This window comes from Puma concolor, chromosome A3 (assembly GCF_028749965.1).
Source record: "Puma concolor isolate L17-30 chromosome A3, mPumCon1.1.hap2, whole genome shotgun sequence".
NCBI lineage: Eukaryota > Metazoa > Chordata > Mammalia > Carnivora > Felidae > Puma > Puma concolor.
In genome coordinates, this window is record NC_141669.1 from 128,321,607 (window position 1) to 128,339,012 (window position 17,406).

Genomic DNA, 17,406 nt, shown 5'->3' on the forward strand with positions numbered 1-17,406 from the left:
GGCTTCGACTCTGAGCGAAGCGAGAGTCACCGGGACCAGACCTGGTTCACACTTGAACGGGATCATCTGGCCGGTGCAGGAGGGGTGCGGGGCAAGGCCCGGGGCAGGGAGACCGGGAGGCGGGACGAGGTGAAGGCGGCCCGAGCCAGGCGGTCTTGGTGGAGGAGGTGAGAGGGGTTGGGTGGAGCCGGAAGGACACGCTGCCCGGGGAGGAGAGGAGTGGAAGGAAGGAGGGAGGACGGCGCCCAGGTGTTGGCCGCAGGGCTTCGAGGGCTGCCCCCAATGGAGACGGGCGAGGCCGTGGGGCATCCCGAGCTTTTGGACTTCCTGAGCCCTGAGCAACATGGTGCGGAGGGTCAGAGGGAGCTCAGAGGGAGCAAGTCAGACCACTTAGGAGATTTGTCACAGTCCTGCCTGAAAGAACAAATCTCTTTGGAATTTGGTTGGTCTGATGATCTGCTTCCAGCAGGAAAGACCAGGCTGAGTCTCTGGGGAGCCTGTTGTTAAGAGTGGGGGTGGGGCATGAGCTGTATATAATCCAGGTTATAGAAAGGATTCAGGCTTCCTGTATCCTGTGACCCATTTGCATCAGTGAATCATGGAAAATCCCTTTGCTTGTCACTTAGGCAAGTCACTTAACTCCTCCGGATATTCGTATCTTTATAAAAAGAGATTTGTTTTGACTACAATGGCAATGATGACATCTTACCTGCAGCAATAGTGTAATTTCAGAGCTTTCGAAGGAGGGAAACAGAGAAGCCACAGATGTCCTGGAAATTTCACAAAGGCGTGTAGACGGTGATACATGGACTAGGAATCCAGCTTAGAGCTTACTTGCTCTTTGCGACCTAGGAGTGGCTCACAGAAGACATTTGATGAGGGGCGCCTGGGTGGCTCAGTGGCTTAAGTGTGTGACTTCAGCTCAGGTCATGATCTCATGGTTCATGAGTTCAAGCCCTGTGACGAGCCCTGTGACGAGCTCTGTGCTGACAGCTCGGAGCCTGGAGCCTGCTTCTGATTCTGCGTCTCCCTCTCTCTCTGCTTCTCACCTGCTCATGCTTTCTCTCTGTCTCTCAGAAATAAATAAACGTTAAAAAAATAAAAAAAGAAGAAGAACAGATCTGATGAGTTGTTGGAACCACCACTTAAATAAAGATTTAAGACTGCATAAGATAGATTGGAAAAAGTGCCAGAGTGCATCACCTGGAATAAGGATACTTATGATGTGCAAATTTTATTTCAGTTTGCAAAGTGTAACCTCCGTGTGTGCATGTGTGCATGCTGGGATCCACTGTAAAATGCACTTCTTGATTTGTGTCCTCTTCCAAACATTTTCCGGGTGCTGGACTGAAAGACCTCAGTCTCTCCACGACAGATTTTGCTGTCATGGGCTGTACCCTATTCTGTTTGAGACGGAGATGAACTTCAGCTTTATCAGAGCCCTGCCTCTTTTCTATGCTAAAGAAACACTGAGCTGAATTATTCCAGGAATTTCCCACAATCAAATTGCAAGCAGACAAGGCTGGCGCAAATTCCTCCAAAGCAGTGCCTTTTTCCATAGCGTTTTTTAAGGAAACATGTTGGCACAACAGTCCTTAGGACTAATGGAAACCATTAGCAGAGGCCGTGGGAACTGTCGACTGAAATATCACTGGTGGGAAGGTCGGACACCTGGAGAAGGCCCTGGTCCAGCAGAGGCTGTGTGGGCTCAGACCTTCACCTACCGAAGGCCGCCCCCCACCCCTCCGCCCCAACCCTGCCGTGGCCCCGCCTCCTAACCTGACTCCACTTCCTGCCAGGCCACACTGCTAGTCTTGCCCTCACTCCACCCCCGGTCTGGCCCCGCCTCCAGCCAGGCCCCACCCCAACCTGGCCACGCCTCCAGCTGGACCACGCCCATAGAGGGGCCCAGGGCCCAGCCTCCTGAACTGGCCCCGCCCCAACCTGATGCACCTATGTTTAGCTATGGTAGACCCTGTGGAACAGCTCCCGAGTAGGACAGTTTCTATCTCCTCGTTCTAAGCAGATGAAACGGTCCAGGCTTTGTCCCTGCTTTTCTGCCGTAGCCGCCCCCCTGCCTCCTGTCTAGTGTGGTTGAGGCAGGTGGGCCCCTCCTTGGGCTGGCAGAAGCCTGCAGTGGGCCTCTGTGCACAGGCCCCTCTGCTGTGGGGGGGGCCCTGGGGTCTGGGCCCCCAGCAGTGAAGGAAGCAGGCAAAGGTCCCCCCTCTGAGATGATGCCTGGTGGCCTGTTGGGGATTCCAGGGACAAGAGCACCCAGGTGACTACTCCATGGAGCTATCCCACCGCAGCCACTAGGGCACTTCCAGATTTTACGGCTGCGTCACCCCCCACCAAACCAAATGGGGTGGAGGGTCAGAGGTTTGTGGAAAGACTTGCAGTGAGGCCACCTGTGGAGAGGAAGAGGGAGCTCAGAGCTGGCCTGTTGGTGGGACCAGTGCAGCTGCTGGCCAGTGCAAGTGATTCCTAGCAAACCCTTAGTCAAACTCTGGTTCCAGGGGTGCCTGGGTGGCTCAGTCGGTTAAGCGGCCGACTTCAGCTCAGGTCATGATCTCGCGGTCCGTGAGTTCGAGCCCCGCGTCTGGCTCTGTGCTGACAGCTCAGAGCTTGGAGCCTGTTTCAGATTCTGTGTCTCCCTCTCTCTCTGACCCTCCCCCGTTCACGCTCTGTCTCTCCCTGTCTCAAAAATAAATAAAACGTTAAAACAAACAAACAAACAAACTCTGGTTCCAGATCCTTCTCTACACCCAGTGAGGGGTCCCACCTGCAGACCCAGCCCCTGGAGGAGATCCGAGCAGACCAGAAAGGCCCTGAGTTTTCTGAGGGTCTGTGCAGACGATATTGGGATCCTCAGATAAGGTCACAGAGGGGCAGAGCACAGGAGAGGGTGAAGACAACTCACCGTGACTCCCCCAACACCAGTGCCCGGGAGATGGACGACATGGGCTGCGACTTCCTATGTTTGTTATTTGGTGCTTTCTCTTGGGTATCGACCTGCAGTGCCACATTACACACGTTCCTACCAAAACCAAAGCCAGAAAACAAAAAAACGTAGTGCATAGATGGGATGGAGATTAACAGCATACATCTTGTTCTGTCCGCACTCCCTTTTGGACTCTGTATTGGGATTTTGTTCTCACAGTTGCTGCCTGTGTGTTGGGTCCTCTCTTCTCCCCTACTTTCCTCCTAAGACAAAGAGACGGGGACTGACGTACCCCCTCCTGGTTCCCTGAAGCAGGGCCCTGAGAGGCAGACCCCACGTTGGACTTGGCCGGCATGGGCACAGCGGAGGGCTGGGGGGACGGGACGGGAGACCTGGCGAGACGTCTCTCTCCTGGGGCTCCACAACATTCATCAAGGCAACGGCAGCCTCTTCGAGTCCGCGCTCTGGCGGTAAAGACTCTGTGTTGAGACCTTACGGAAAACGCGACCGTGCTTCAGGCCACCGGAAAATGCCTTCGGTTTCTGCCGAGCTGTTGGCAGTGAGAACCTAGCGGCCGGTTTGCTCGGTGTTCCCGTGTTCCCTCCTTCCGAGGCGACGTTGACGTCCACTCGCTTCTCCCGGGCTGACGAGAGCAATTTCCAGTCCGGCAACTTGGAGGAGACGTCATCTTATAACGGTTCATCCGTAAAACCATCATGCAGAACAGACTTCAGGAGAAATTGAGGAAAACCGCCCGTGTACTTGTGGTTACAGGCAGGCGTCGGTGAAGACTGGGGGGTTTGGGATGGAAGAGGTCCCTACTCAAATCCCGACTCATCCTGTACCTGCCACGCGGCCCCAGGGAGGATGCTGACCCGGGACATCACTTGCCTGACAGTGCCACTTACCTGAGTGGTCCCTTCCCTGGAGAGGCCACTGACCGAGGAGGCCACTCACCTTCTCTGAACCAGTTTCTCTCAGTTCGAGGATTGTCACAAAGGTTCAAAGTCAAAGCAGACTGAGGCCTCGCTCCTCGAAGTGTGGTCCACAGACCAGCACACCTTCCCCACGGAGCAGCGCACTGAAAATGCAGACTGTCAGGTCCCATCCAGGTCCTAGTGGGGGGTCCGAACCTTCGCCAGCCCCCCAGGTGGCTCGCGTGGGCCCTGGAGTGGGGACACCACCTCAGGGCACCGAGCAGGCCGCCAGGTGCACGGCCCGCAGCCCGGACGGTCTGGGCGCTTGAGTGTTCGGCCGATGTCTCGCTTAACAAAACTGTTCCTCGTGCTCTCTCACAGCGTTCGCACGGGGTTCACACAACTTCACAGTTTACGCGAGGTCCGCCGAGTAGCCCCCCCCCCCCCCCCCACCTCGCCCCTGCTCCTGCATCCAGATTGTGGCCGGGATTCTGCCGTCCGACAGCCCCCTTCTCTGTAGAGCTTCCCCTTGGGGCAAATGGAACCAAACAATCAAAAACAGGAAAGAGAAAGAAAAGAAGAAGAAAGACCAAGAAAAGGCGACTGTCTGTCCCAGCAGATCAGGAGTCCCGAAGTCCTCGTCCATCCCGCTGCGGGGAAGGCAGCAAACGTCCCCTGGGTGCATCTGCTGGGCGGTGGGGGCGGGGACCAGCCCCACCGCGTGGGCACAGAGCTGCAGGGGTGGAGGGCATGCCTTCGGGGCACCGCTGCCCCGTCAGGTCCTCAGACTTCAGGGAGGGATGGCCACAGCGCGCCTCAGGGCGCGGGAACTGGGGCCAGTGCGGGTTACTGAGGCTCCTGTGCCACAGGTCCCTGTGACGGGGCTGCAGCTACAACCACCTTCCAGTCCTGAGTTCGGGGCCCCTTCCCCCGTGCTGATCTCTGGGCCCCTGGAACCAATACAACCGTGCACTAATGCACAACCTGACTGCAGGGAACCCTGGTGTCCGGTGACCCCCTTGAGCCCTCAGAGCAGCCCCCTCTTGATAGCAAAGGGCTGGTAACGCTCCAGGCACTGACCTGAGTGTCCCCTTGATGAGGTTTTGGGGTGATGGTGGGGGGTCCGGAGCTGATGGCAAAGAAAGATTTCTTAAGATATCTTTGGTACAAAAGGTGATTTCATTAAAGCTTGGGGACAGGACCTGAGGGCAGAAAGAGTGGCACTGGGGTTGTAAAGAGTGACTGGTTACATACTATGGAGCTGGGGGAGGTAAAGACAAAAGGGAGGCCTCCAGAAGGACTTTGATGTGCTAAAGAGGACTCATAAAATGCCAGAGGCCTCGCTATTGTCAGGCTAAGGTTGTTTCCCTTCAACTTAAGGCAGTAACATAACACAGCAGGGGTCCTGGAGAAGTGTTCTACTCTGTATTTGCCTCAAGTGTTTGTCAATGGGCTGTAGGTCATAAAGAAATTTAATTTTACCTGCCATATCCTCCTTGCCTTTGTTCCCCACATCCCTATGTAGGGGAGGGTGATGTTGGGGCTCCAGGAAACTGAGACTATAAATTTCTGGAGATTAAGCTGTTGATCAGATTGTCTCCTTCTTGTAATTTACCAAGACCTGTAAACTGATGGAGACTCTTGTCCTGCAGGACTGTGATCTCTACCAGTTATCCACGTGTTTTCTTTCCTTCCCTTTGTTCTTGGGCAGTCACAAGTGACTGAGGAATGTCACACAAGTCCCACCTGGGGGGGGGGGGGCTGTGCTAGCTTGTGCTTTGTCCTCAGCTTACCTCATGCCCCCTCCTCACCCTCACTCATCGTGCAGGGCTCTGTGGAGCACAGAGCCCCAGCCGGACCCCAGCGGATGGCCACACACCCCACGCGACCCTTCCCAGGGGTTGCCCCCTCTCCCAGAGCTGCTGTGAGTTTTCAGGAGGTAAAAATCTCCAGACTAAAGCTCAGACCACAGAAGCTCGCGTTCCAGAACTCAACCAAGTACATGAGCAAGACACGGGGTGTGTGCAAGGTGGATGTGGGGTGGGAAGAAGAAAGGGGTCTGGGAGGGTGGGGGCTCCACTCTGGCCCCACAGATATTGGAGGTTAGCCCGGGGATGAGGGAGGGCCAGGATGAGGTGGCCTTCGAGGACTGACCTGAACAGGACAAAGGTGGCGACAAACTGATGAGGGAGTGTTAGGCAAGCTGATCTGTAAACCCCCCCTCACCCCCAGGTGGGATGTGTGTGATATTCCCCAGGCACCCCTGACTACCAAGTACAAAGGAAAGGACAGAAAACAAATGGTTAAAGTGATAGAGTCTCCATCAGTTTACAAAGATCTTAGTACAATTACCAGAAAAGGGTCATCTTATCAATAGCCTAATCTCCAGGAACACCCTACTGTCTTCAAGTTAATACTTTGCTGGAGGAAAAACCCACCTTAGCTTGGCAATAGCTAGGCCTCCAGTTATCTGTGGGTCTTCGTTAGCATGTGGAAATCCCTTTAAGAACTTCCTCTTGACTTTATCTGCCCCAACTCCATGGTATATAACCAGTCACTCTTTACCACCCAGCACAGCTCTTTCCGCCCACGGGTCCTGTCCCCGTGCTTTATAAAATCATCTTTTTGCACCAAAAACGTCTCAAGACTTCTTTCTTGGCCGTTGGCTCTGGACCCCCTCCATCACTCCGAAACCCCGTCGTCAACCAGCCTGCAGGCTCCAGGGAGGCGATGGCAGGGCAGCGGCTATGAATGGAAGGAGAGGGAGGTGGGGGTCTTCCCTCCCGCCTACATGGAGGAAGCGTGGTCTGCAGAATGTTCTGTGCCATCGCTGCTTCCGTGGAGTCTGAGGAACACAAGAGCTGCCTGGTGTGTCAGAGCATCCCCCGTGAGCTCTCCCTACACCCCGCAGAGGGAGAACCTGAGGTCAGCCCCTTCTGGAATGTTCCTTCCAGGGGCAGATACTCATGGGTTCTCATCTCACAGAAGACAGCATCACTCAGAACTCCCCCCAAAAAACAAATGCCACTGAAGGCAGCAGTGACACGGTGTGCAGGAGACAGCTCACCAGCAGCAGGGCCAGCATGATTTATGGCCCCCACTTTCACAAACACCCCACAGCCTCAGCTCCCTGCCCAGAACACCCTCTGGGAGCAACAGCAATTCACAGAACTATTTTCTTCTTACAACCGATTCCCCTTTGTCTCAGGTGCTGAGGTGGTTAGGGACTAGAACATCATGAACATGATGACACAAAGAGCAGGCGATGTGTCCAGCACTTGGTTGAGTAACGACCACAAGGAGACATTAAGGCCTGGATCCCTGGAACTTGTAAACGTTGAAAGAGCAGAAAAGACCATCCAATGGAAAAAGGAGTCTCTTTAACAAATGGTGCTGGAAGAACCGGACAGCAACATGCAGAAGAATGAAACTAGACCGATTTCTTACGCCATTCACAAAAATAAACTCAAAATGGATAAAGGATCTGAATGTGAGACAGGAAACCATCAAAACCCTAGAAGAGAAAGCAGGACAAAAACCTCTCTGACCTCAGCCGCAGCAATTTCTTACTGGACACATCTCCAAAGGCAAGAGGCTTAAAAGCAAAAATGAACTATTGGGCCCTCATGAAGATAAAAAGCTGCTGCACTGCAAAGGAAACAATCAACAAAACTAAAAGGCAATCAACGGAATGGGAAAAGATATTCGCAAATGACGTATTGGACAAAGGGCTACTATCCAAAATCTATAAAGAGCTCACCAAACTCCACACCTGAAAAACAAGTAATCCAGTGAAGAAATGGGCAGAAAACATGAATAGACACTTCTCTAAAGAAGACATCCAGATGGCCAACAGGCACATGAAAAGATGCTCAATGTCACTCCTCATCAGGGAAATACAAACTCAAAACCATACTGAGATATCACCTCATGCCAGTCAGAGTGGCTAAAATGAACAAATCAGGAGACTATAGATGCTGGCGAGGATGTGGAGAAACGGGAACCCTCTTGCACTGTAGGTGGGAATGCAAACTGGTGCAGCCGATCTGGAAAACAGTGTGGAGGTTCCTCAAAAAATTAAAAATAGATATACCCTATGACCCAGAAATAGCACTGCTAGGAATTTACCCAGGGGACACAGAAGTGTTGATGCATAGGGGCACTTGTACCCCAATGTTTATAGCAGCACTCTCAACAATAGCCAAATTATGGAAGGAGCCTAAATGTCCATCAACTGATGAATGAAAAAGAAATTGTGGTTTATATACACAATGGAATACTACTTGGCAATGAGAAAGAATGAAATATGGCCTTTTGTAGCAACGTGGATGGAACTGGAGAGTGTTATGCTAAGGGAAATAAGTCATACAGAGAAAGACAGATACCATATGCTTTCACTCTTCTGTGGATCCCGAGAAACGTTAACAGAAGACCATGGGGGAGGGGAAGGGAAAAAAAGAAAGTTAGAGAGGGAGGGAGCCAAACCATAAGAGACCCTTAAAAACTGAGAACAAACTGAGGGTTGATGGGGGGTGGGAGGGAGGGGAAAGTGGGTGATGGGCATTGGGGAGGGCACCTGTTGGGATGAGCACTGGGTGTTGTATGGAAACCAATTTGACAATAAATTTCATATTAAAAAGATGAGTCTTTGCAGGTGTAATGAAGGATTTTGAGCCGAGGCAATCGCCTAGATTGCCCAGGGGGACCCTACAAGCATCACGAGCGGCTTTACAAGTTAGAGGCAAAGGGACGTGCCACACACACCAGAGAGGCTGTGGCAGATGGACAGAGGCAAGGACCTCAGTGGTGCAGCCAAAGCCCAGAAATCACCCAGGAGCCACCAGAAGCTGGAGGAAGGCATTCTCCCCTAGAGCCTCCAGAGGGACCATAGCCCTGCCATTTTCTGATTTCTAGCCCCCAGATCTGCGACAGAACACGCGGCTATTGTTTTCAGCCACCGCGTTTGTGGTGAGCTGCCCTGTCAGCCCCAGGGGTGGATACAAGCAGGAGGGAAAAGTTGCCTTTGTTTGGTCTGATACCCAGGGGAGTCAGGGACCAACATCCCAGGCCTCAGCTCCCTGCCACTAGGGAATGGTCTATGCTGCTCAGCACTCCGTGACTTGGTTAGTCCTGAGAACATCTTCCCAGGTGGGTAGGTGGGCGAGAAAGCCCAGTGAGATGGAGAGGAGAGAAAAGACTTGTTCAGGCCCCTTGGGAGGTAACCACAAGGAAAATACAACAGCCCAGGGTCCAGATGCCCCTCAGGGCTCAGTGCCTGGAGCTGTATCTAAGACCAGTCTCTGTTTCATCACCTGCTCATCCATTTTCTGAGCAAATACTGTGCCAGGCACTGCTCCGGGCCCCAGAATACAACCTGAGCAGGACTGACCTGCTTGGTTGGCCTCAGAGGGTGAAGCTTTTAGTATAGGAGACACTACGAACAATCACAGAAAAAACAAGGTGGACAAAGAGGGTTTTGTGGAATTTCTCTGTGGGAAAAAACTGAGAGTTGAAAGAAAGCAGGGAATAGAGACCACGTTAGACAGCGAGATCAGTGACAGCCTCTCTGGAGAGGTGACTTTGATCCCAGATGAACACAGCAGATTCCGGCCAGGCAGAGGCCATCAGGAGAGCATTCCAGGCAACAGGCACAGCACGTGCAAAGGCCTAGAGGCAGGTCTGGGCTGGACAAGGAACGGAGAGGGGGCCGAGGCCTGGGGCAGTGGGGGCCGGTGGGTTGCAGAGAGGCAGGAAGGGGGGCACAGGCCTCCAGGGACAAGGCAATGCCCTGGGGTTCGCGAGAAGAACGGAGGGAAGCAACAGGCGGGGTGTGTGCGGGGAGGGGCGCGTCCTGGCTGGTTTGCACCGCTCGGCTGCCTGGTGGAAGCTATTGGGCTGGGCAATCGTGGAAGCAGGGGGCAGGCCGATCCCCAGGTCTGCGAGACGTGTGACCTTGAGCAAATTTCTCTCCCCCGAGCCGCAGTCCTCATCTGTGGGGTGAAGGAATCACCACTGAGAACGCAGTAAGATGTCGCCCGTGGAGGAGCCCAGCCCATGGCGCCAGGGTCTTTCTGGAGCTGTAACGAGAGGACACTGGCCTCCCCAGCCCGTGACCCGGGGTGACCCGGGCCTGGATAAGCGCCCCTCGTCTGCCAAGTGCACGCGCGTGGGTAGCACAGCCCCTCTCGCGTCCTTCACTCACTCTGTCACAACAGCTGGTGAGGGTCACTTGGGGGAGGACCAGGCCTCGATGTGGGGGCTGTGATTCTAATTTGCGGGTCCCCTGGGAGAGGCGGGGCAGCTGACTAGTGGCTCGCCCCAGAACAGAGCTGACACGATGAGGTGGTGACGCCTGGGAGCAAACGCTTCCTTTGCTAGTTAAAGACGATCCAGGAAGCCTCCTAACACGCACCCAGGCCCTTCGTACGGCACCTGCTGGAGGCCGGCCCCGCTGGGCTCCAACCCCCTGGGTTTCCAACCAACTGAGCGCCTTCCCCAGGTGGAGCCCCTTCCCCAGGTTGCTCTCTGGGACCCCTTCTCCCTGCAGGGGAGGGAACTGAACCGTGGCAGGGACAGGCGGGGACCCACAGATCCACACCGTGGGGCCCTTCGGGCCACCGATCCCGGGGATTCCGCAAGGCAGTGACATGACCTGCCAAATCAAGGGAGGGGATCACACTCAACCAAGACCTGCGGAGACCTAACCAAGGGCCGGGGGGCTCTTGCTTGCGTCCTGACTGTGGACAAGCAAGGAGAAAAAGGCCCTTGTGAGGCAGCTGCCGAGATCTGCACACTCCCGGTGATGAGGACACTCCAGTTCCGTTTCAAAGAAAAACCCATCCCGTACAGGCTGGGACTGGCCTGAAAATACCTTGGCGGGAAGAGGGGAGGCAGCTGGAGGGAGCGGGCAAAGCCGGGTAAGTGCAGAACGTGGGTGAGGGGCAGATGGTTCATTACGTTCTCCCGGTGGAAAATCTCCATGATCATTGTCTAAATGTGCTCAGTTCATTTTTTAAGATAGCTGTTCACTTGAGGAAATATTGCAGGATGTGACAAAACGCAGACCGGGAACGTCCGCTCTGTCATTTTGCCGCTTCCCCGTGTGAACCGGGCGACAACAGGGCATGTCACGTGGCCACGGGCCCGAGACGGGACCTATTCCCGCCTCTTCTGCGGACGGGACTCTGAGACCTTCGGCGGGTCCCGCACGCAGGGGGAGGGATTGCGTCGACCCCGTCGTCGGAAGCTACAGGCTTGCTCATCACAGAGCCAACCGGCTGATGGCGATTTTATGCAGAGCTGAGCATAACAGCCGGGGCCTGTCACCCCGGCTCTCGAGTGAAGATCCAGCGGTGTTTTCAAGCAGAAATAATGGGCCGCCGTGGCTGTTTAAAGAGGTATGATTTATCTCCGGGACCGCATCCAGGCTGGAGCTGCTGGGGACAAGCCCAGGCTCCCTGGCCGGCGACGAGGTTTAATGCCTCCGCGGCTTGTCTGCAGGTGGAGGACGGCTGAGCCCTCGCGGGCCCAGCGACCGGGGGTCGGGGTGACTCGCACAGGCACAGACGCAGCCAACACGGACCGCTGCGGACAGCACGTCTGTGCACCCCAGGAGGTAGGAGATTTGGGGGTTTCTGTTGACTCTGAGCCACATGATGCTTAGCTGGGGCATCTGGGGGCCGGTGGAATGTTTGCAGGCAGAATCATGTGGCTTGGTTGCCTTCATTACTCAAAAGCAGGAATTTCTGTCTCCAAAGATATGAATTATGTGCCTTTGATTGAGAACAGCTGCTGCATCCTCTGCACAGAAACGCCGACCCTTTGGGCCAATTCATCGGACCGTGACACGCACCACCAGGTGTCTACCCAGGGCCCTTCCTTCTTGTTCCTGAGTCCCTAAACCTTGTCCGGCCCCCGCCCTTGTGCCCTGGTGACACTGCTCTGGCCATGAGGGGATGCAGAGGCTGCTGGGGGTTCTGGGCAAGTGCTGGTTTCCTATTTCAGCCTCCTCCTCCTCCTCCCTCCTCCTCCCCCTCCCACCTCTTCCCCCTGCTCTGTCTTCCTCCTCTATCTTCCTCTTCCCTCCTCCTTTCCCTCCTCCTCCTCCTCCCTCCTCCTTCCTCCTCCTCTTCTACCCCCTCCTCCCCCTCCCACCCCTTCCCCCTCCTCCCTCCTCCTCCCCCTCCACCTCTTTCCTCCCTCCTCCTCTCCCTCCTCCTTCCTCCTCCCCCTCCCACCTCTTTCGCCTCCTCCCTCCTCCTCTGCCTCCTCCTTCCTCCTCCTCCCTCCTCCATCTTCCTCCTCCATCTTCCTCTTCCCTCCTCCTTTCCCTCCTCCTCCTCCTCCCTCCTCCTCTTCTTCCCCCTCCTCCCCCTCCCACCCCTTCCCCCTCCTCCTTCCTCATCTCCCTCCTCCTCCCCCTCCCACCTCTTTTGACTCCTCCATCCTCCTCTCCCTCCTCCCTCCTCCTCCTTCCTCCTCCTCTTCTTCCCCTTCCTCCCCTTCCCACCCCTTCCCCCTCCTCCTTCCTCCTCTTCCTCCTCCCTCCTCCTTTCCCTCCTCTTCTTCCCCCTCCGCCCCCTCCCTCCCCTTCCCCCATGCCCCCCTCCTCCTCCTCCTCCCACTCCCTCCTCCCTGGCTGGGAAAGAGTGGCAGCATCTGCAGCCACGAGAGACGCCCAAGGGAGGGCAGGACAGCAGAAGGAGCCAGCCTTGGTGACATCACGCGGCCCCCACAGCAGCCCCAGACCTGTTCGTCGGGAGTAAGGCCGACCACCACCGGTCAAGCTCCTGGAGCTGGTTTCTGTGGCTTCGAGCTGAGCGGGGTCCTGGCTGGGAGAAGCACGCACAGCTGGCCCCTGATAACCGAGGCGCCTGGTCCACTCACTGTGACCCGCTTGCACGGCACTGGGGTCCCCAAACTCACTTGTTCTCTGATGTACACAGAACGTAGCCGCCACCCTGCATCCAGTGACCACGCTCTCAGTTACTCACTCCCAGGTGGGCTCAAGCTTCCACACGTGAATCCGGAATTGGCAGAACTTCTTCTGCTCCAACCGTCTGATGCCTTCGGGTTCTCTGGCGGTGCGGTGGGCACCCTACGCGTTCCCTTCCCGGAACGAACACCTCTCGTGCCCTCTGATGTCTGCTTCCCCTTGCCGTGTAAACAGAACCTGGCTGCCATTTGAGAATTCACCTTCCTACCTCTGTCCACGGGACCCCGAACCCCAGGCCCTCGGGGAAAGGCGGGCCACAGGAGCCACCACTGCCCCACAACGGGCTCGGTGACAGGAGGGACCTGAGCCGGCCGTCAGTGACTCTGGGGCTCTGATGGCATCCTGTTCGTGTCCCTGCACTTGGACCTGAGCGAGTGTGGGGCTGGAGCTGGAACCGTGGGGGGTTGGAACCACGCGGGGGGCACCTGCCGCTGCCCGGCCCCGAGGGGAGTCTGCAGGGGGCCGGCCCCAGGGGCGGTGCAGGGGACACGGGAGACCAGCCCAACCCAACCCACGGGATGGCCTCTGAGCCCCCAGACCCAGCTCTGCCCGACCACCAACACCAGTGCGTGAGCCCATTGAGGCCCCGGGCCTGAGCCCCTGAGTCGGGTCTGGGTCGCGTCACCGGGAGCATCCAGCAGAAGGTTCGGTTTGGGGCAGAGCGTCCGTGTCCCCTTGGGAAATCTCCAGCCGGCCCGGAACCAAGAGGACATTTACACCTGCTGAGTCGACTGTTCGTGACCATCCTGGGTGGGCCTCGCCCGCTGCCGCGTGGGTCCTTCTCCTTGGCTGAACTCACTGAACTGTCAGGGAACGGTCACCGGGGGTGGTTTTGCTCACTTCCTGCCAGGAGAACACATTCTGGTCTCTTTTAAAACCCTCGTGACGTAACTGCGCCCCCCGCACGTGAGGAAACGGGAAGTTCTTGCCGCAGAGGGAGCTCTCGGCACCTTTAGTCCTGAGGCTTTGCTCAAGAAAAACACACCTGCCTGGCACTCCCTGCCGGGGCTCGGACTGTTGTCGCAGCTGCCTCCAGGGCCGGTTCCTGCACCCCAGCGCCCGGGTCTGCGGGGCCCTGTCCCCTCCCGGCCTCTCGGCTCCCCCTGGGCCTCCGGAGGCCGCTGCCCACCCGTCAAAGGCTCTGGCCTCCGGCCAGCTTTGTTCTGGGGATAAAAAGGCAGTGGCGGCCGAAGGGCTCTGCCTGCTGACCTCCAAGGAGGGGGGCTCTCGGGGCCTCTGCTGAGCTGAAGCTGCCGCCTCCCCGACGGCAAAGCGCCCTGAGCGCCCAGAAAGTTCGTGGCAGAGGCTCCAAGGGGAGAGATGGAAGGCCTCCAAAGCTGGAAACCAGAACAGCCCCCCACCCCCGGCCAGTGTCAGGCCAAGGGCAGGGCACGTCCCTCCTAACAGACTCTGATGCGCCCCCGGAATAACCTCCGCTGCTGGCCGCGACCCCTGCTGCAGTTCAGGTCCTCTCTGCTCTCTGGGGGCCCCAGCGCACCTCCAGTTCTGGGAGGGGGGGCGCGTCCTAGTTCCCAGAGCTCAGTGGTGCCCTGACCCAGGCTCTCCCCGCCTTTCAGGAGCTGGTCTCTGGAGCATCACGCTCCTCGCCCTCCCGAGGCTCTGACGTCACCCCGGGCCTGCAATCTTGGGTTGTCCAGAGATGACGGATTTCGCTAAACCGAGCCCGGTCCCCCTGCAGACAGAGTCCCCATTATATTCCCCCACTCTGCTGTGCATGTGACATTTGTTATTTCCTGGAAGTGTCTTGTTTGTTGATTTATTCACTTCCTTCTCTCCTGTCTGCACCCCACCCCCCAGGCTGGGCCAGGAGCCCCCTGAGGCCTGGGGCTGCGTCTAATTCCCTTTTGTTTCCCTGGGGCCATAACAGGGCTCCAGTCCCCGGAAGGAGCTCAACAGAAGGCCTTTGGTCAAAGCCCCCTTTGTGCCTCATTCCCTTCTTGCCCGGTGCCTCTTTCCCACCCGATGTCTTACTAGATCCAAAACCTTGTGTGTCTGGCCAGCGTCGTCCACGAGAACTTTCTGCGATGAGACATGTTCTGTATCTGCCCTTCCGGTGCGGTAAACATTCACTGCACCATCACAGGGCCCTGGACATGTGGCTAGTGTGACTTCGGAGCACAGTCCGGGAAGGGGCAGGGGAGCCCCCAGCCTTCTTCTGGGTCTGGTGACCGGCCACAGCCACTCCCGTGGATCGGGGGCTACGGGGGGTTGGAGGACAGGCTGGGAGGAGGGACTTTCACCCCGGGGCGGACGGCAGGAAGATTGTGTGGGAGGAGGGAGAGGAGCCTCAACGCCTGATGAACAAAGATTCAACCCCGAACGGTGCCCTGCCCCGCCCTCCACGTCACCCTCCTCCACCCCTTCCTGAAAGCTCCAAGGGGTTGGGGACCAGGCTCCGCCCCTTTCTTGTCCCACTCTTTCTGGGGTGTTGTGCTCATGCAGGTGACCAAGATGGCCCTCTCCCAGGTCCAAATTCCAGCCAGTGGGGAGGGGGAAGGGAGGAAAGAGAAGTCTCTCACTTTGAAGCCTGGAAGTCAGACCCCTCACTTCTCTTCCCAGCCCATTGGCCAGAACTTAGTCACAGGCCACCCCGAGCAGAGGCACAGGGAAGGAGTCGTGCTCTGTTCTAGCAGCCCCCTGTCCCACTGAGGGTCTGAGGGCTCTGTCTGTATAAAAGAAGGGAGAGGGGGCATAGAGAGACAGCTAGATGTTTCTGCTCAGAAGCACTTGGCGAGATCAATCACCTCACCACAGGACCCCCTAGGCTTGCCAAGTTCAAGGGAAATAGAACAAATGTTGCCCCGTGGAGGGTCAAGTCACATCCTTGTCTGCTTCCAGCTGGGGCTCGTGCCTGTGCAGAAGCCAGCTCTCTGTCCCAGCTGGGACCTCCCCCCCCCCACACACACCAGTTGCTGGAGTTGCTAGGAGTAACCTAGCCTCCTTGTGCCTCAGTTTCCTTATCTAGAGAATGGGGGTGATAACAATCACAGGTAGGTTCGATCGTCAGAATTAAGTGAGTTAATTAACGTGAAACATCTAGAACAGAGGCTCGCACGTAGTGAGTATTAACGGATGTTCATGGGGAGAGAGCAGTAGAATAGTAAAGAGCGTTCACCCACATGCACACGAGCACACACACACGCACACGTATGGCACACACACTCACACACACGCACACATATGGCACACACACTCACACACACCCACACACACGCACACATACACGCAAATGTGCCCACACACGGGTACACGGGCACTGAGTCTCCTCAGCCTGAGCCTTGGCCCCCGACCCCCACCCAGGTGCTCACCGGGACAGTGACAGGGCCGCTCCCGTCCCCATAGCTTCGATGCAGGTGTCCTCTGTCTCTGAGCCTCCCAACAGTCGTGGGAGATGGGGACTCTGCTACCAGCCCCTCTCCACAGAGGAGGAAGCCTGGACCCACACAGGAGGCATCCCCGTGCCACCGTCAGTGGCCAGCAAACAGCCCGCGGGACCTGAGCCCAGGACGGCGGATGCCAGGTCAGCCACGGAGTCGCCCCCCAGGCACGTTCCGGGCAGCACCTCTGGGCCAGGCACGGCTGCAGGTGCTGGGAGCCTGGGGCTTAGCAGGACGGGCCGTCCCTGCTGCCTGGGAGCTCACAGTGCAGCGGGGCGGGCGAGGGAGGTGACAGCAAGGACACGTGCCCTCGAGGTCACTTCCCATGGTGGGGAGTGGCACCCGGAAGAGACAGGGGGCCGCGTGCCGGGAGGGGCCTGGGCGGACAGCACCGTCAGGGGGCTCGCTGACCGGGTGACGCTTGGCAGAGCCCTGGAGGCTGAGAAGGGGCAGCTTCTGGAAGGTGAGCTGGGACAGCATGGAGGAGGCCACACGGCGGGCACAGAGGCCCTGGGTGGGGACGAACCTGGCACGTTAGTGGCACAGAAGGGAGGTCAGGGGTCCGGGGCAAGGGGGATGGGGGGGGACGGGCCTCCACGTGCCCCAGGGCCTGTGAACCCGGGCACATCTCCGAGCGCTCATGCAGGTTCTCAGGGCGGAGAGAGCCCCCACTCTGGGCAGGAAGGGGCCTCTGGGTGGGTGGGGAGGGTGCTGGGGCGCAGGAGGCAGGCCCCCGCTGTTCTCCCCAGAAGCCCAGGGCCGGCTAAGCCAGACGGCCCCGGCCCGGCCTGGCTCCTTCCTCACCTCCCGGGCCTCTGCCGTCCAGTTGGGGCACCTCAGAATGAGGAGCAGGGAGGGGGACCGGTCACAGGCACGCACCTGCTGCCCAATCTCCAGACCCAGGTAGCATCCTGTGACAGGCTTCCCCGAGCCGGCGGAGGGGATGCTGACGAGGGGGTCCCCTGCCTGGCGATTCCTTTCTGGTTCTGCCCACGTGAAATCTGCCCGTTCGAGCCTCCTCCTCCGCCTGTTTGCGTCTTACGCTTTCCACACGGGAGGTAAAGGCAGAACGGACGCAGAATGTGTAATTGTAACCCCCGGATTTGTGGCCCTTTATCCCTGCAAGTTCCCAGGTGCCCGTGCGGTGAAAGCACG